The 15,583-nt window shown below is 38.8% G+C and overlaps 1 protein-coding gene and 1 long non-coding RNA gene across 2 annotated transcripts in view; both read right to left on the minus strand.

Moving 5' to 3' along the window:
• LOC126068652 (proliferation marker protein Ki-67-like) overlaps positions 1-15,583 on the minus strand; it is a 251,704-nt gene that overhangs the window by 207,645 nt on the left and 28,476 nt on the right. The gene's annotated exons all lie outside the window — the stretch shown is intronic.
• On the minus strand, positions 1,212-12,765 carry LOC126070717 (uncharacterized). Its single transcript, XR_007516252.1, has 4 exons — positions 12,091-12,765; positions 11,081-11,165; positions 3,026-3,093; positions 1,212-1,232 (listed from the first exon to the last, which is right to left on the minus strand). It is a non-coding gene; the product is annotated as an uncharacterized LOC126070717 (long non-coding RNA).

A 15,583-nucleotide genomic window follows, 5' to 3' on the forward strand; every position in this document is an offset into this window, starting at 1 on the left:
TTTGGCATTCCAAAAATCCTAAGGCCCTTAAGAATTATGTTAAATCTACCCTGCCTGTGTCCTATAAGTGGAACAACAAAGCATAGATGACAGTACATCTGTTTATAACATGGTTTATTAAATATTTTAAGTCCATTGTTGAGAGCAACTGCTCAGAAAAAAAAGATTCCTTTCAAAATATTACTGCTCATTGACAATGCACCTGGTCACCCCAAAGCTCTGATGGTGATGTATAAGGAGATTAATGTTGTTTCCTTGCCTGCCAACACAACATCCATCCTGCAGCCTGAGGATGAAGGAGTAATTTTGAATTTCAAGTCGTCTTATTTAAGAAATACATTTTGTTAAGGCTTTTTTTTAAAGCTGCCATAGATAGTGATTCCTCCGATTGATCTCGGCAAAGTAAATTGAAAACCTTCTGGAAAGGATTCACTGTTCTAAATGCCATTAAGACCATTTGTGATTCATGGGAGGAGGTCAGAGTATCAACATTAACAGGAGTTCAGAAGTTGCTGATTCCAACCCTCATGGATGACTTTGAGGGGCTCAACACTTTGGTGGAGGAAGTAACTGCAAATGTGCTGGAATTAGCAAGAGAACTAGAATTAGATGTGGAGCCTAAAGACGTGACTGAATTGCTGCAATCTCATGATAAAATTTTAATGGCTGATGAGTTGCTTCTTATGGACGAGCAAAGAAAATGGTTTCTTAGGATGCAATCTACTGGTGAAGATGCCGTGAACATTGTTGAAATAACAACAAAGGATTTAGAATATGACATAAACTTAGTTAATAAAGGAGAGTCAGGGCTTGAGAGGATTATCAATAATTTTAAAAGAAGTTTTATGTGTGTAAAATGCTAACAAACAGCATCGCATGCTACGATGTAGCAAACTTCACTGTTGTCTTACTTTAAGAAATTGTCACAGCCATCCCAACCTTCAGCAATCACCACCCTAATCAGTCAGCATCCATCAGCATTAAGGCAAGACCCTTCATCAGCAAAAAAGATTATGACTTGCTGAAGGTTCAGATGATGGTTAGCCTTTTTTTAGCAAGAAAGTATTTTTAATTAAGGTATGTCCATTGTTTTTTAGATGTAATGCCATTGCACACTTAATAGATCATAGTGTCAAAATATCTTTTATTTGCATTGGGAAACCAAAAAATACCACGTGACTTGCTTTTTTGTAGTGGTCTGGAACCAAATCGTCAATATCTCTGAGGCATGCCTGTAGTAAGAAAAGTAAACTATTATTATTTGTAATAGTTATTAGTTTTATGAACAGAATTACAAGATTTTTTGTTGACCTAAAAGTCTTTTTTAAAAAACTAACTTTTAATGTTTATATCCACAATAAAATAATTTTAAATTCATCGCAAGCAACTCTAACAGTGTTTTCAGCACAGAAATTCTTTCTTTTCCCTACCAGACTTTGAAACCACTCCCTCACTTGATAAGCATATCTGTCAGTCAGTCAATCTGTCTCTTTTTTTTATATATATCTAGCTCTCTGTCATTTTTCTGTCTATATCTGGTTCCTTCCTTAGAAATTCTGATTCCTTGTGTATAACTTGTTATATGTTTTAATATCAATAGGGTCACTATGAGTCGGAATCAACTCGACAGCAAGGGGTATAGGGCATTAGGTGTAATTACTTTATTTCTCAAGAAAAAAAATGGTACTGGGAAATGATAATCTAGATCTGAGTTTTCAAAGTAGGGGTGCAGTTTAGTGAACCCTTTGATTTGAAAAATCATGCCTATGAACCCTGTCCTCTGCTGCAGCTCCTTCCTGAAAAGGGGATATGCTATAAATTCTTGCACAGAAGAAAACATAGAAAAATGAAATTAGGCTCGAAAGGGTTGAAACAAACAAGCAAAAAAAAAAAAGTGTTGAAACTATTCCCTCATCCCTCACTTTCTCATTAAGCTTCCTGTCTCTCAAGTACCCTTTCTCTTTCACATTCTTCTTCACTTGTCTGCAGGCATGGGTTTTTTGAGCCTTCTTGTGGTAGGATATGCACAGTGTCTGGGATCCTATTAGCTCCTGGCAGGGACAGGGAATAGCAGGTTCACATCCTGTGTTTGTGATGAAACAAACAAGGACACCATGGCTGCCTCAATGGTCAGCTGTGTGTTTCACACTGACTCCTGGACATTCTCACTGGGTCTTTTGAAATTATCCCAAATCAGTTGTGTTAGGGGAGGAAGCACTGGCCCTGTGTGATTTTGAAAAAATTATTCTCCACGAAGGAAGTCAGATTCCAAACTTTAAAATTTGATGTGGTTTTCTAAATGTCCTCTTTTAACCTATAGTTCTTTATTCAAATGAATAAACATATGGGTGTGTTTTGAGTGGGGTGAGGTCGCAGAGGGGGCAAGAAGCAGAGCCCAGGCATTTTAGCCTTTCCCTGGTAGCTGTGTCCCACAGCTTCAGGTTGGTCCTCGCTAGAGGACCGTGGGGGTCCTAGGAACACTTGCAGCGGCCACTAGCCCAAATGAATCCTAACATCCTTAGCAATTTTTGCACTCGTTGGGTTTATGGGTCTATCTCCAAAATCTAATCCATCAACCGTAAGGAAGGTCAGTTGCTTCCTTGAACTTCCCTGTGTTCATTTGTAGTGCCACCCTTCACCCATATGCCATTCTTACAGGAGGGTCAGCCTCCTGTAATTCTCCAGTGGTGCCCAATGGGAAGGAGGGCATGCTCTCTACTCTTCAGCAAAACCTGGACATTTCTCCATCCACAGTCCCATACAGTCTGCCCATCTTTCTCATCGCATTGTTCCCTTGTCAGCTCAGGCCCTCGTGGCCACAAGTCTGGACAGTCTTAATGTCCTTCTTAGACATCTGTCTTCTCCTGAGTCCCACGCAAGGCTCCCAGATTAAGGCTTTTAGAACAGAATTTTCTGTATGCCACTTTGCTCCTCACAACCTTTCAACAGCCCCCAGTGCATATGAAATGAAATTCTGTCGTCTTGGTCCAGCATTTCAGGCTCAGTATCCTCTAGTTAGACCTACCTTATAGCTGTGTCCACCGTGGCTCTGACCATCACACTTCCCCTGCAGCCAGGATGTTATGTGAATGCCTGCAAACAATTAGGATGGGAATAATAAGTAGGGGGGAAGGGAAAAGCAGATGTGACCACACAAGGCTTAGGCCACTATTTTCTCATCATGTATAAGAAACCATCACCCATACTCAAAAGAAATTATGACATTTATTAATTTAAATGCTGAAATCTGGAATGTACAAATTAGGAAATTTTTCTTCAATTTGATACAAGTTGTGGTATCAACACAGACAACCTATTCAAACTCAAATTCATATTGAGAAGCTGCTGTAATAAAATGAAGAATCAGAAAGACCACAAAGTCCATTCTTCCCAGCTCGGGGAGAATGAGAGGATTAAATGAGCAATGCAGATGCTATTTTCTTACGTGACGGAAACTCAATTTCCAAACCAAGCATGTGCTGTATGATTGCATTTTATGAAAAAAGAAAAAGAGATGGTGGGCCAAGACGGCGGGGTAGTAGATGCTTCCGGTGATCCCTCTTACAACAAAGACCCAAGAAAAACAAGTGAATTGGTTATATATGACAATCTAGGAGCCCTGAACATCAAAGGCAAAATTGAGGAATCAGACTAAGTGGCAGGGAGAGGGAGAGATGGTTCAGAAGCAGGGAGGAATGGCCAGACCTGACCCTGCAGAAACTGGCACCCTGTAGGCTGGATCTACTGGCGTCAGCGCAGTAACACAAGTGTGACATTCAGGACGCATTTTCCACAGTGGGAGAGACTGAGCGGTGGAGAGTTCAGTCACGCCTCCAGAATCAGCAAAAAGTGATGCTTTCAGTAAAAGATAAGTACTTCTGTCTAATCCAACACGCAGACCAAAAAACACCCCTTTGGAATAAATTCTCTCCCATTTAACTGACCGTTCCTTGCTTTGCACCAAGTCCCAAACTGGCATCAGCGATAGAAGCTTTCCCTGGACGGAAAATAGGAACTGTTGCATGTCCTGAGCCATTTCCTGCCCTTGGAGAAGAAACAAATTAACAAATGGGGGAAAAAAAAAACAATCTGTGTGCTCCCTTAAGCTGGGAACTCAGGGCATAAACAGCTCCTTTGTCTAGGCACAGGCATAAGCAGCCCACAGACTTTGAATGCCTTCACCCCTGCAAAGTCTTGGGTGAGCCCATTTCAACAGCACAGGCCCTCATCAGCATGGTACAACAGGGTATATACCTGAAGTCTGACTTCAACTGTTTCAGCTATATGGCGTAGAGGCAGGTTTGTGACATTCCAGACTGCTCTGCCTGTTAAGCAGGGTCTTCATCTACCCACATCAGGGGCTTGAGGACTGGTGGTTTCCCCATGCCACCTAGCCATCCGCAATAGGGGTCCAAGGATAAGTGGTGCCTCCCAGACCTTAAAACCAGCAGCACTGGGTGCCCATAATCTGGTGGCAAAATCCACCAACCTAGGTGCTCTAGGGAACAGGGACATGCTTTCCTCACACACAGGGACAGTTCTCACTCCCTGTCTTGTTTAGTATGTGACTGCCTACTGCAGCCAGATACCTGTGCCTACAACAATCGCCCCTGCTTGTCTAAGACTGTAGGTGAGAGCCAGCACCACACACTTTGTGACCGACTTCCTAGACACTGAGCTGAACCCATACAAGAAAAGTAAACAGACTCCTGGGCTCCTAAACCTAGTAAGAGCTCTAATCATCTGGGGACAAGACGTTAGAGCTACAAGGGCACTAATAATCAAACTAGCTCACTTGAGCAGCCTATTTGGGCATATCAAAACAAAACAAGAAGCTAGGACACAGTAAGCAAACAAAATAAATAAATACAACTTATTGATGTTTGGAGACAACAGTCAATATTGGATCACATAAAGAGGCAGACCATGATGGTTTCAGCAAGCTCTCAAAGAATCAAGGGATCTCCCAGATGAAGACAACTTCCTGGAATTACCAGAGGTAGAATACAAAAGATTAATATACAGAGCTTTTCAAACGATCAGGAAGATGATCAGGCAAAACGCAGGATAAGCCAAGGGACACACAGACATAACATTAGAGGAATGTAAGAAGATTAGAGAATAGCAAAATGACAAATTTAATAGGCTGCAAGAACCCATAGAGAGACAGCAAACAGAACTTCAGAAGATTAACAATAAAATTTCAGAATTAGACTACTCGATAGAAAGTCATAGGAGTGGAACTGAGGAAATGGAAGTCAGGGTTAGTGAGGCTGAAGATAAAGCACTTGAAACCAACATATTTGAGGAAAAATCAGATAAAAGAATTTTAAAAAAGAAACTCTAAAAATTATCTGGGACTCTATGAAAAGAAATAACCTATGAGTGATTGGAATACAAGAAGTGGGGGTGATAACAAAAAATACAAAGAGAATTGCTGAAGATTTGTTGGCGGAAAACTTGAGATGAGAAGATAGCTATCCATGATGCTCATTGAACCCCACACAAGGTAAATCCCAAAAGAAAGTCACCAAGACATATTATAACCAAACTTGCCAAAGCCAAAGATAAAGAGAGAATTTTAAGAGCAGCTAGGGATAAATGAAAAGTCACCTACGAAGGAGAGTCAATAACACTAAGCTCAGACTACTCAGCAGAAACCACGCAGGCAAGAAGACAATGTGATGCCATATATATAAAGACTTGAAGGAAAAAAAAATTGCCAGCCAAAAATTGTATGTCCAGCAATTTGAAGGCAAAATTAGGGCATTTGAGAATTTGCAAAAACAAAACCAAAATTACAATAAATAATAGAGTCCTCTGGTTAGGAAATCAATATCAGATAACAAACCAAAATTAGAACACAGGGCAGAGCAACCAGATATCAATGCAATTAGGGAAATCACAAAAATAAAGCTAAAACACTCAAAGCAGGGAAAGAGAGATGACATTATGCAAAAGATGACAGCATTAAATCAAAAAAAGAGGGGCTAAAAAATATCATCATAGATCTTTCATATGGAGAGGAAATCAAGGTGATATAAAGAAAACTTAGAACTTAAACTTAGAAAAGTAGGCGTAAATATTAAGGCAACCTCAAAGAAAACTAACAATCCTACAACACATCAAAATAAAAATTTAAAAAAACCAAGAGAAACATAAAGACTCAGCAAATATAAAAGCAAGAACACTGAAAAAGAGGAAAAGACAATATATAAAGAAAAACAACTCAGCACAGAAAATTAAGTGGAAAAAGTCAACAACAGACACAAAAAACCACATCAATATGACAGCACTAAACTCATACCTATCAATAATTACCTTGAATGTAAATGGACTAAATGCACCAATCAAGAGACAAAGAATGACAGAATGGATTAAAAAAATCTGTCTATATGCAGCCTACGAGAGACACACCTAATATTTAAAGACACAAACAAACTTAAACTCAAAGGATGGAAAAATGTATATCAAGCAAACATCAATCATAAAGAGCAATAGTGGTAATATTTATTTCAGACAAAGTAGACTAAAGTAAAATCCACCACACTATGTAACGATTAAAGGGTCAATATACGAGGAGGATATAACCATAATAAATATTTACACACCCAACAACAGGGTTCCAAAATACATAAAACCTACTCTAACGGCATTGAAAAGAGAAATAGCGCCACATTAATAGCAGGAGACCAACACACCACTTTTGGGGAAGGATGGAACATCCAGAAAGTAGCTCAGTACAGACATGGAAGATCTAAATGCCACAATCAACCAACTTGAGCTCTTAGACACATACGGAACACTCCACCCAACAGCAGCCAGGTACACTCTCTTTTCCAGCACGCATGGAACATTCTCCAGGATAGACCACATATTAGGTCATAAAACAAGCCTTAACAGAATCTAAAACATCGAAATATTGCAGGGCACGTTTTCTGACCTCAAAGCCACAAAAGTAGAAATCAATAACAGAAAAAGTAAGGGAAAAAAATCAAACACATGAAACTGAACAACACCTTGCTCAGAAACTAATGGGTTACAGAAGAAGTTAAAAGATGGAATAAAGAAATTCATAGAACAAATAAGAATGAAAACACTTTCTACAAGAACCTTTGGTACACAGAAAAAGCAATGCTCAGAGGTCAATTTATAGCAATAAAAATACACATCCAAAAAGAAGAAAAGGACCAAAATCAAAGAATTATCTCTACAAGTTGAACAAATAGAAAGAGAACAGAAAAAGAAGACCTCGGGTACCAGAAGAAAGCAAGTAATAAAAACTAGAGAATTAGTAGATGAAATATAGAACAGAAAAACAATTGAAAGAGTTAAGAGACCAACAACTGGTTCTTTGAAAACACCAAAAAAATCAATAAACTACTGGCCAAGCTGACTGAAGAAAAACAGGAGAGGAAATAAATAACCCGAATAAGAAACGAGATGGGTGATATCACAACAGACCCAAATGAAATTAAAAGAGTTGTAATAGAATACTACAAAAAATTATACTGTTAACAAATTTGAAAACCTCGAGGAAATGGACAGATTTCTAGAAACACACTACCTACACAAACTAACACAAACAGAGATAGAACAACTAAATAAACCTATAACAAAAGAAGAGATTGAAAAGGTAACTAAAAAACTCCCAACAACAACAAGAAAAAAGTCCTGGCCCCAGTGGCTTCAGTGGAGAATTCTACCAAACTTTCAGAGAAGAGTTAATACCACTACTACTAAAGGTATTTCAGAGCAAAGGAAACCATGCAATACTCCCAAACTCATTCTATGAAGGCAGCATAACCTGATACCAAAACCAAGCGCAGACACTGCACACAAAAAAGAAAATTACGGACAAATAATCCCTCATGAACTGAGACGGAAAAATTCTCAACAAAATTCTAGCCAATAGAATTCAACAACATATCAAAAAAATATTTCGCCATGACCAAGTGGGACTTATACCAGGTATGCAGGGATGGTTCAACATTAGAAAAACAATCGATGTAATACATCACATAAATAAAACAAAAGAAAAAAACACATGATTTTATCAATTGATGCAGAAAAGGCATTTGACAAAGTCCAACAACATTCATGATAAAAACTCTCAGCAAAATACGAATAGAAGGGAAAATCCTCAACATAATAACAGGCATTTATACAAAGCTAACAGCCAACATCATCCTAAATGGCGAGTCTGAAAGCATTCCGCCTGAGAACAGGAACCAGACAAGGATGCCCTTTGTCACTCTTCTTATTCCACATCGTGCTGGAGGTCCGAGCCAGAGCAAATAGGCTAGAAAAAGAAAGAAAGGGATCCGAATTGGTAAGGAAGAAGTAAAAGTATCTCTATTTGCAAATTATATGATCTTATACACAGAAAACCTTAAAGAATCCACAAGAAAACTACTGGAACTAATAGAAGAGTTGAGCCGGAGTATCAGGATACAAATAAACATACAAAAATCAGTTGGATTCCTCTACACCAACAAAGAGAACGTCAAAGAGGAAATCACCAAATCAATACCATTTACAATAGCCCCCAAGAAGAGGGATGTAAAAGACCTATACAAAGAGAAGTACAAGACACTACCACAAGAAAACAAAAGAAACCTACATAATTGGAAAAGCATACACCTCGCTCATGGGTAGGAATACTCAACAGTGTGAAAATGTCTATTCTACCCAAAGCAATCTATAGATACAATGTAATCCTGATCCAAATTCCAACGGCATTTTTTAATGAGATGGAGAAACAAATCACCAACTTCATATGGAAAGGGAAGGGTTCCCAGAGAAGTAAAGCATTATCGAAAATGAACAAAGTGGGAGGCCTCACACTAACTGATTTTAGAAATTATTATTCTGCTGTAGTAGTCAAAACAGCCGGGTACTGGTACAACAACAGATATATAGACCAGTGGAACAGAATTGAGAATCCAGACATAAAATCATCCACCTATGAGCAGCTGATATTTGACAAAGGCCCCAAGTCCATTAAATGGGGAAAAGACAGTCTCTTTAACAAGTGGTGCTGGCATAACTAGATATCCATCAGCAGAAAAAAGAAACAAGACCCATACCTCACATCATGCACAAAAACTAACTCGAATGCATCAAAGACCTACATATAAAATCTAAAATGACACATATCATGGAAGAAAAAATAGGGACAATGCTAGGAAACCTAATACTTGAAGAGTATACAAAACATTTCTAACAATATACCAACACCAGAAGAGAATCTAGATAACTGGGGGAAAAAAAAAACCTAGATAACTGGGAGCTCCTAAAAATGGAGCCAAAGACTTTACCAAAAGAGTAAAAAGACAACCAACAGACTGGAAAAAATTTTTTGGCTAGGACTAAACCAAAAGCTAAGAAGTTTCCTGAATAAAACCAAACACTGTGACAGAGTTGCATGGTTGGGGGTGTGGGGACCATGGTTTCAGGGGACATCTAGGTCAACAGGCATAACAAAGTGTATTAAGAAAACGTTCTGCATCCCATACTGGTGAGTGGTGTCTGGGGTCTTAAAAGCTAGCAAGTGGCCATATAAGATGCATCGATTGCTCTCAACCCACGTGGAGCAGAGGAGAATGAAGAACACCAAAGACACAAGGAAAATATAAGCCCAAGAGACAGAAAGGGCCACATAAACCAGAGAGTCCATCAGCCTGAAACTGGAAGAAGTAGATGGTGCCCAGCTACCACCAATGCTGCCCTGACAGGGAACACAACAGAGAGTCCCTGATGGAGCAGGAGAAAAGTGGGATGCAGAACTCAAGTTCTGGAAAAAGACCAGACTTAATGGTCTGCCTGAGACTGCAGGGACCCCAGAGGTCATTGCCCCCAGAGTCTCTGTTAGCCCAAAACTAAAACCATTCCTGAAACCAACTCTTCAGACAAAGATTAGACATGACTAATTTTTTTTTTTTTTATAGGACATAAAATGATGCTGGTGAGGAGTGCGGGTCTTAGCTAAAGTGGACACATAAGACTATGTGGGCAGCTCCTGTCTGACGGCAAGACGAGAAGGCAGAGAGGGATGGGAGCTGGTTGTATGGACAAGGGAAATACAGGTTGAAGAGGAGGAGCGTGTTGCCACATTGTAGGGAGAGCAACTAGGGTAACATAACAATGTGTGTATACTTTTTTGAATGAGAAACTGACTTGAAGTTGTAAATTCATTTAAACCACAATTAAAAACAAGAACAACACTGATAGTATAAAATATATACAAGAATACGTCCTATTACACTTTTTTTTTTATTCTTCTGAATGGACTGTAGTGTTACACTGAATAATTCCTTTGGTAACAAGAAAAAAGCAAATGAACAAGTCCGACTTTTATGTACCACTCATAAGAAATACAGAGAACAGAGGAAGGTGTAAAAGACCCCCACAGGGACACAGCAAAATCTAAAATGTGACTAACTACACAGGACAAATAAACCTGCTCCTTAAATAGAAAAATAAATTGGAGAGAGGAGAGGGAGGAAGAGATTTAAACAAAGAGAGATTTCAGAAAACATATCAGCCACTTACACTGTGTGAAACTTACTTGCATCCTGATATTCACTGGAAAATTGTAAAGTTGTTCTCTGACTGGCGATCTAATGATATTAAGAAATCACTGTCATGTTTTAGGTATGATAATGATGTTCTATGCATTAAGAGGCTTACTTTTCAGATATAGCCAGAGTATTTACAGATGCAACAGCAAGGCTTCCAGGATGTGCTCCACAGTAACATAGGAAGGAAGGAAGGAGGGAGGTGGGTGGGCTGGAGTCTAAGGAAACAGGGTCAGCCTGCCTTGCCGAATGCTGAATACACAGTAAATTTCTCAAAAGCATCATACAGGAATGACAACTCGTCTTTGATTTCAGCTAAAAAAAAATCTCAGGGAGCGCACACTGGGGACAAGAGATTACAGATGAACCGCTACAACGGTAACCTATACCTCGGGGATTTCAGTGATTCCAAAAAAAAAAAAAAAAAACCCCTCCAATTTTGCCCAAACTCGTAAATATGGTGTTAGAAAAATAACATGTAAAGGAAACTGACTACTTACCATCTTCACAAAGATTACAAAAGGAGTTTTCTTGACTGATGTCTTCTTGTCCATCCCAAAGATACCAGAAGATGTCTAGAAAATTCTGATCATAGGCAAAGGAATTTTCAAAACCCAACATGAAGTACAACCTAATCATATGTAAATTCAAGGAGGAATTCATTTCAAAACTTTACACTAATTTATTTTCTAAGTAATCTAAGATATTCAAGGTAATGCCTTGACAGTATGTTCCTACAAAGCAATGAAAATAAAAAATCTCTACTGATAAACCAGAAATAAGGAATTTCAGATAAATTTCAATCACCATGCTTGAATGTGATCTAAGTCAAATCTAATTATAACAAGTTCCACTGTAGTAAAATGCCATATTAGATGGACAATACATGAACTCCTAATTGTTTAAAAATCATTTATAAAAAAAAAAATTTCTAAATCTAAATAGGAAAAACCTGATTTCTGGAATTTCATCAGACTTCTCATAATGGAGAAATCTCTATAACAATCCTGATACGTACTTCTCAAGGATACCCACCCTTTATTTATATTGCTCTAATTTTTAAAAAATTCCTGGGATTTGTTATACTATTTCTAGGCAGTGGTCCTGGTAGCAGTGACTGGAAATACACAGAATTGATCTGCCCACCCTTTTTCTGAGCCCTTTTTCACACATTTGAGGATAAATACCATTCCTCCCCTTCCTTAAAAAAAAAAAAAAACTAGTGCCATCGAGTCGTTTCCGCCTCTTGGCGACCACAAGTTCTTAAAATGTGAAAAATAATGTTAGCTAGGTTTTTTTTTTTTTTTTTTCAAATTACTCTAGTCCCTCTAAAAATCACAAACATTTTTCTGTTATTTTTTTTCCTTTACTATCACATAGAATTAGTTTGGATTCAAATTCTTCTGGAAAGGGATATCCAATTATTATAAATTATATTCTTACAAATTAATATACAGAAATTGAGTATATACACTCAAGATGACATTTTATGATGATGTAATGCTCTTACCTTATTTTTAGTTGGTGAATTAACCTTTCTTTACACTCGGTAGAGTCACCTTCCGTTGGCTTTTGCATCCTCAAGGCTTCAACTGGAATTCTTTTATGACAGGTCTTTTAGGAAACTGCCTTTCCTGTAATGTGTCTGCATTGATGGGAATGCCTGGATCAGCTTCTGTCACAGCATGGTAATATCTGTGTATCTTCTGGGTATACCCAAGGAGTCTTCACAAGGCTCTTCTAACCTGCCAGATTTCCATCCACCTGGCCTCCTTAGATGTTTACTGATGCTCCTCAGAGGCTCTGGCTTCTCTCTGGGAGCACTACCAAGTTTCTTGTTGACTGCTGGTGATCTGATTGCACAATTTGTTGTGTAGTTTTTAAACGGTTTAATATCGCTGTTGTCATTGGGGATGTTTTGACTTTAATGATGATCTCATCAGTTTCTTGCCTTTTGGGCTTACTAAGGAATCGGTTTTCTGCTTCACTGGTTCACCTGGTTATTGTAGTGAGTTCATACCATCTTTTATGCTGGCCAGGTCTGTCATGAGTTACAGGCTTATACTAATGCACTTCAGAGTCTTGGAAATATTGATGTTTTTCTTAACTGAAGTGTTTTTTTCTCTTCTTTTTTTGTACTTTTCTGATTCTCTAGGTGATCTTGAATCTCTGGGAATACTTTATTATGTCTCCATAATCTTGGGAATATTCTTTTCTTTTCTCCTGACTCACACGTGTTTTTCTCAGTTTTCGTACTTTTTCTGAGATCTTGGAGCTCTAGGCTTACTATATGTGGTTTCAACCATCTCTTCACAGCTGCTAGGGTAGTATTAGATGGAATATGCTCAAAATTTGTTTACTGATGAGGCATGCTATCAAAAATTCTCTCTAGATTTTTGAGTTTCTTTAAAGATTAATTAATCCAAATGTGATTCTGATAGAAACCAAACTGGCATAGGATATACTGAACAGTAAAACAACTCTTCCAACTTAAAATCTGCCAGGAAAAAAAAATTTAAAGATTCTCTGCACTGATTTAAATCTCAACTTCCTCCAAATATTTTCACAGTGGAAGCCACAGGTAAAATAATGTAACATGAAAACTAAAGTCTGTGTACTTGCCATGGTACTAGTATGATACAATCTCCCATTGTATAGTCATATCGCAATGTCACGGATTGAAGTATGTCCTCTGAAGAATATGTGTATTAACTTGGTTAAGCCATCATTCCTAGTATTCTGTGTTTGTCCTCCATTTTGTGATTGTAATTTTATGTTAAAGAGGAGTAGGGTGGCATTGTAACACCCTTACCAGGTCATATCCCAGGTCCAATATAAAGGGAGTTACCCTGTGGTGTGGCCTGCACTACCTTTTAACTCTCAAGAAATAAAAGGAAAGGGAAGTAAGCAGAGATTTGGGGACCTTATACCACCCAGAAAGCAATGTCGGAAGCAGAGCGCATCCTTTGAACCCGAGGTTCCAGTGCTGAGATGCTCCCAGTCCGAGGGAAGGCTAATGCATCCATCACAAGGACTTTCCCCCAGGGCTGACAGAGAACGCCTTCCCCTGAAGCTGGCACCCTGAACTAAGACTTCTAGCCTACTGGACAGTGAGAGAATAAACTTCTCTCTGTTAAACCGTCCACTTGTGGTATTTCTGTTACAGCAGCACTAGATGACTAAGACACATATTTAACTGAAAGTGGAATACAAGTGCCAACTATTGTTAATGACTCAACTATGAATGTTTTAAGGAAACCTTTTCACAAGACTTTGTTTCAAGAAACAGTTAAGCAGGGGTCAGAGCAAGATGCAGTATAAGCAGTCCATGCCTCAAATTCCCTACAACTACAATAAAACAAGAACATATTGGAACATTAAATACCCTCAGAATTCCAGACAACTGATGAAGGACTAGAGGACCAAAGGGAAGTCTGAATCAAGTAAAAGGTAACACGCTAACTGCCAGAGAGCAGGGTTCACAGAGTATCTTCACCCCACGCTCCTCCCAGGCACAGCACGGCCAACTTGGGAGGGTGGAAGCCAGTACAGAGCACAGTGAGACTTGGAATTTTCAAACATTCAAGCACCATTTGGGGCCCCATAGACAGGCAAGCATAGGAAAGTGGTCCTAGGAAAGGGCACCTTGGCACACTGATACCTTGGTGCCCTGGCATTCCCGGAAGGGAACATCATGCAGCACAGAGTGAGACCAGGGCTCTACAGGCAGCCAGCCACCTGAGAGCGCACCGACAACAGTGAAGCTAGTACACTCAGACCTAAGAAGGGACATGTCAAATCTGGGACCATGTGGTTCCTGGGAAGGAAGAGAGTGTGATATACAGCGAGACCTGGACTCTGTAGCTAGCCAGACAGCCATATGTATGGGTACCGGAGGCAGAGAAGACTACACGCAAACCTAAAACTGGGTGCCTAAGGAAACTCTGTATCTCATTAAAGGGTTCCCTCCTATCCTGCCAGCATACAAGATGGAAAAAGCAAGCACAGTCCATGAAATACAAACAAAAAAACTACCTGGTTCACTCCCACTGAAGAGGGGAGGGGACACAAGTCCCCAGAACTGTTGAGTCGGTGCTGGAAAACTTGATAGCAAGAGTGAGTTTGATATTTGGAGAAGAGCAAGGAAATAAGGAGAAAGCGGGAAAATTGTATGATTTAGAAAAAGAGAAGATTGAGTCTTGGAATTAATTCAATAATATACTCAAATGCCTCAAGTACAACAAAACACAAAAAAAGACATCCATGAACATGAGAGAAAATGTCTGAATTAAAAGAAAACCATAAAAAAGCAAAAATTAGTTTTATGTAGGCCAGGTTAGTGTGAAAAACAGAGGACCTTCAAACAATGTTAAATATCCTCACAGAAAGTAAAGAACACACAGGAAACAAACTAATGAAAATCAGGAAAAAACAAACAAACAAGAAACTCAAAAGAAGAATACAGAAATCATTAAAAAAAAAAAAAAAACACTGGAATTGAAATAAATACTTGAAATGGAAAATACAAGGGAAGGATTCAAATTATATTCAAGCAGACAGAAGACAGAATAAGTGGACTAGAAGACAGGGTAACTAAACATATCAAGCCTCAAGAGAAAGAAGAGAAAAAAAGCAACAAAAAGCAAACGAAGCCAAATGAATTGTGGGACTCAATTAAGGAAGCCAACATTAGGATTTTTGGATTTCCAGAATGATAGAAAGAGCTATAAAAATTTTCCAAGATATAATGGCAGAATATTTCCCAGACCTGAATGAGGAGTCAAGCCTGAAAATACACAAAGCCAGGTGAACTCCAAAAAGAAGGAATACAAAGAGGTCTACACAAAGATATATTTTTAATAAAATTTTTGAAAACCAAGGACAAGGAGAGAGTCCTGAAAGCAGCATGAGTAAAGTACAATATAACATATAATGGTCCTTGTGTGGATTTCTCCTCAGAATCCCTGGAGGCGAGGAGGAAAATGACACCAAACTTGTTGCTA

This window comes from Elephas maximus, chromosome 2, assembly GCF_024166365.1.
Source record: "Elephas maximus indicus isolate mEleMax1 chromosome 2, mEleMax1 primary haplotype, whole genome shotgun sequence".
Lineage (NCBI taxonomy): Eukaryota > Metazoa > Chordata > Mammalia > Proboscidea > Elephantidae > Elephas > Elephas maximus.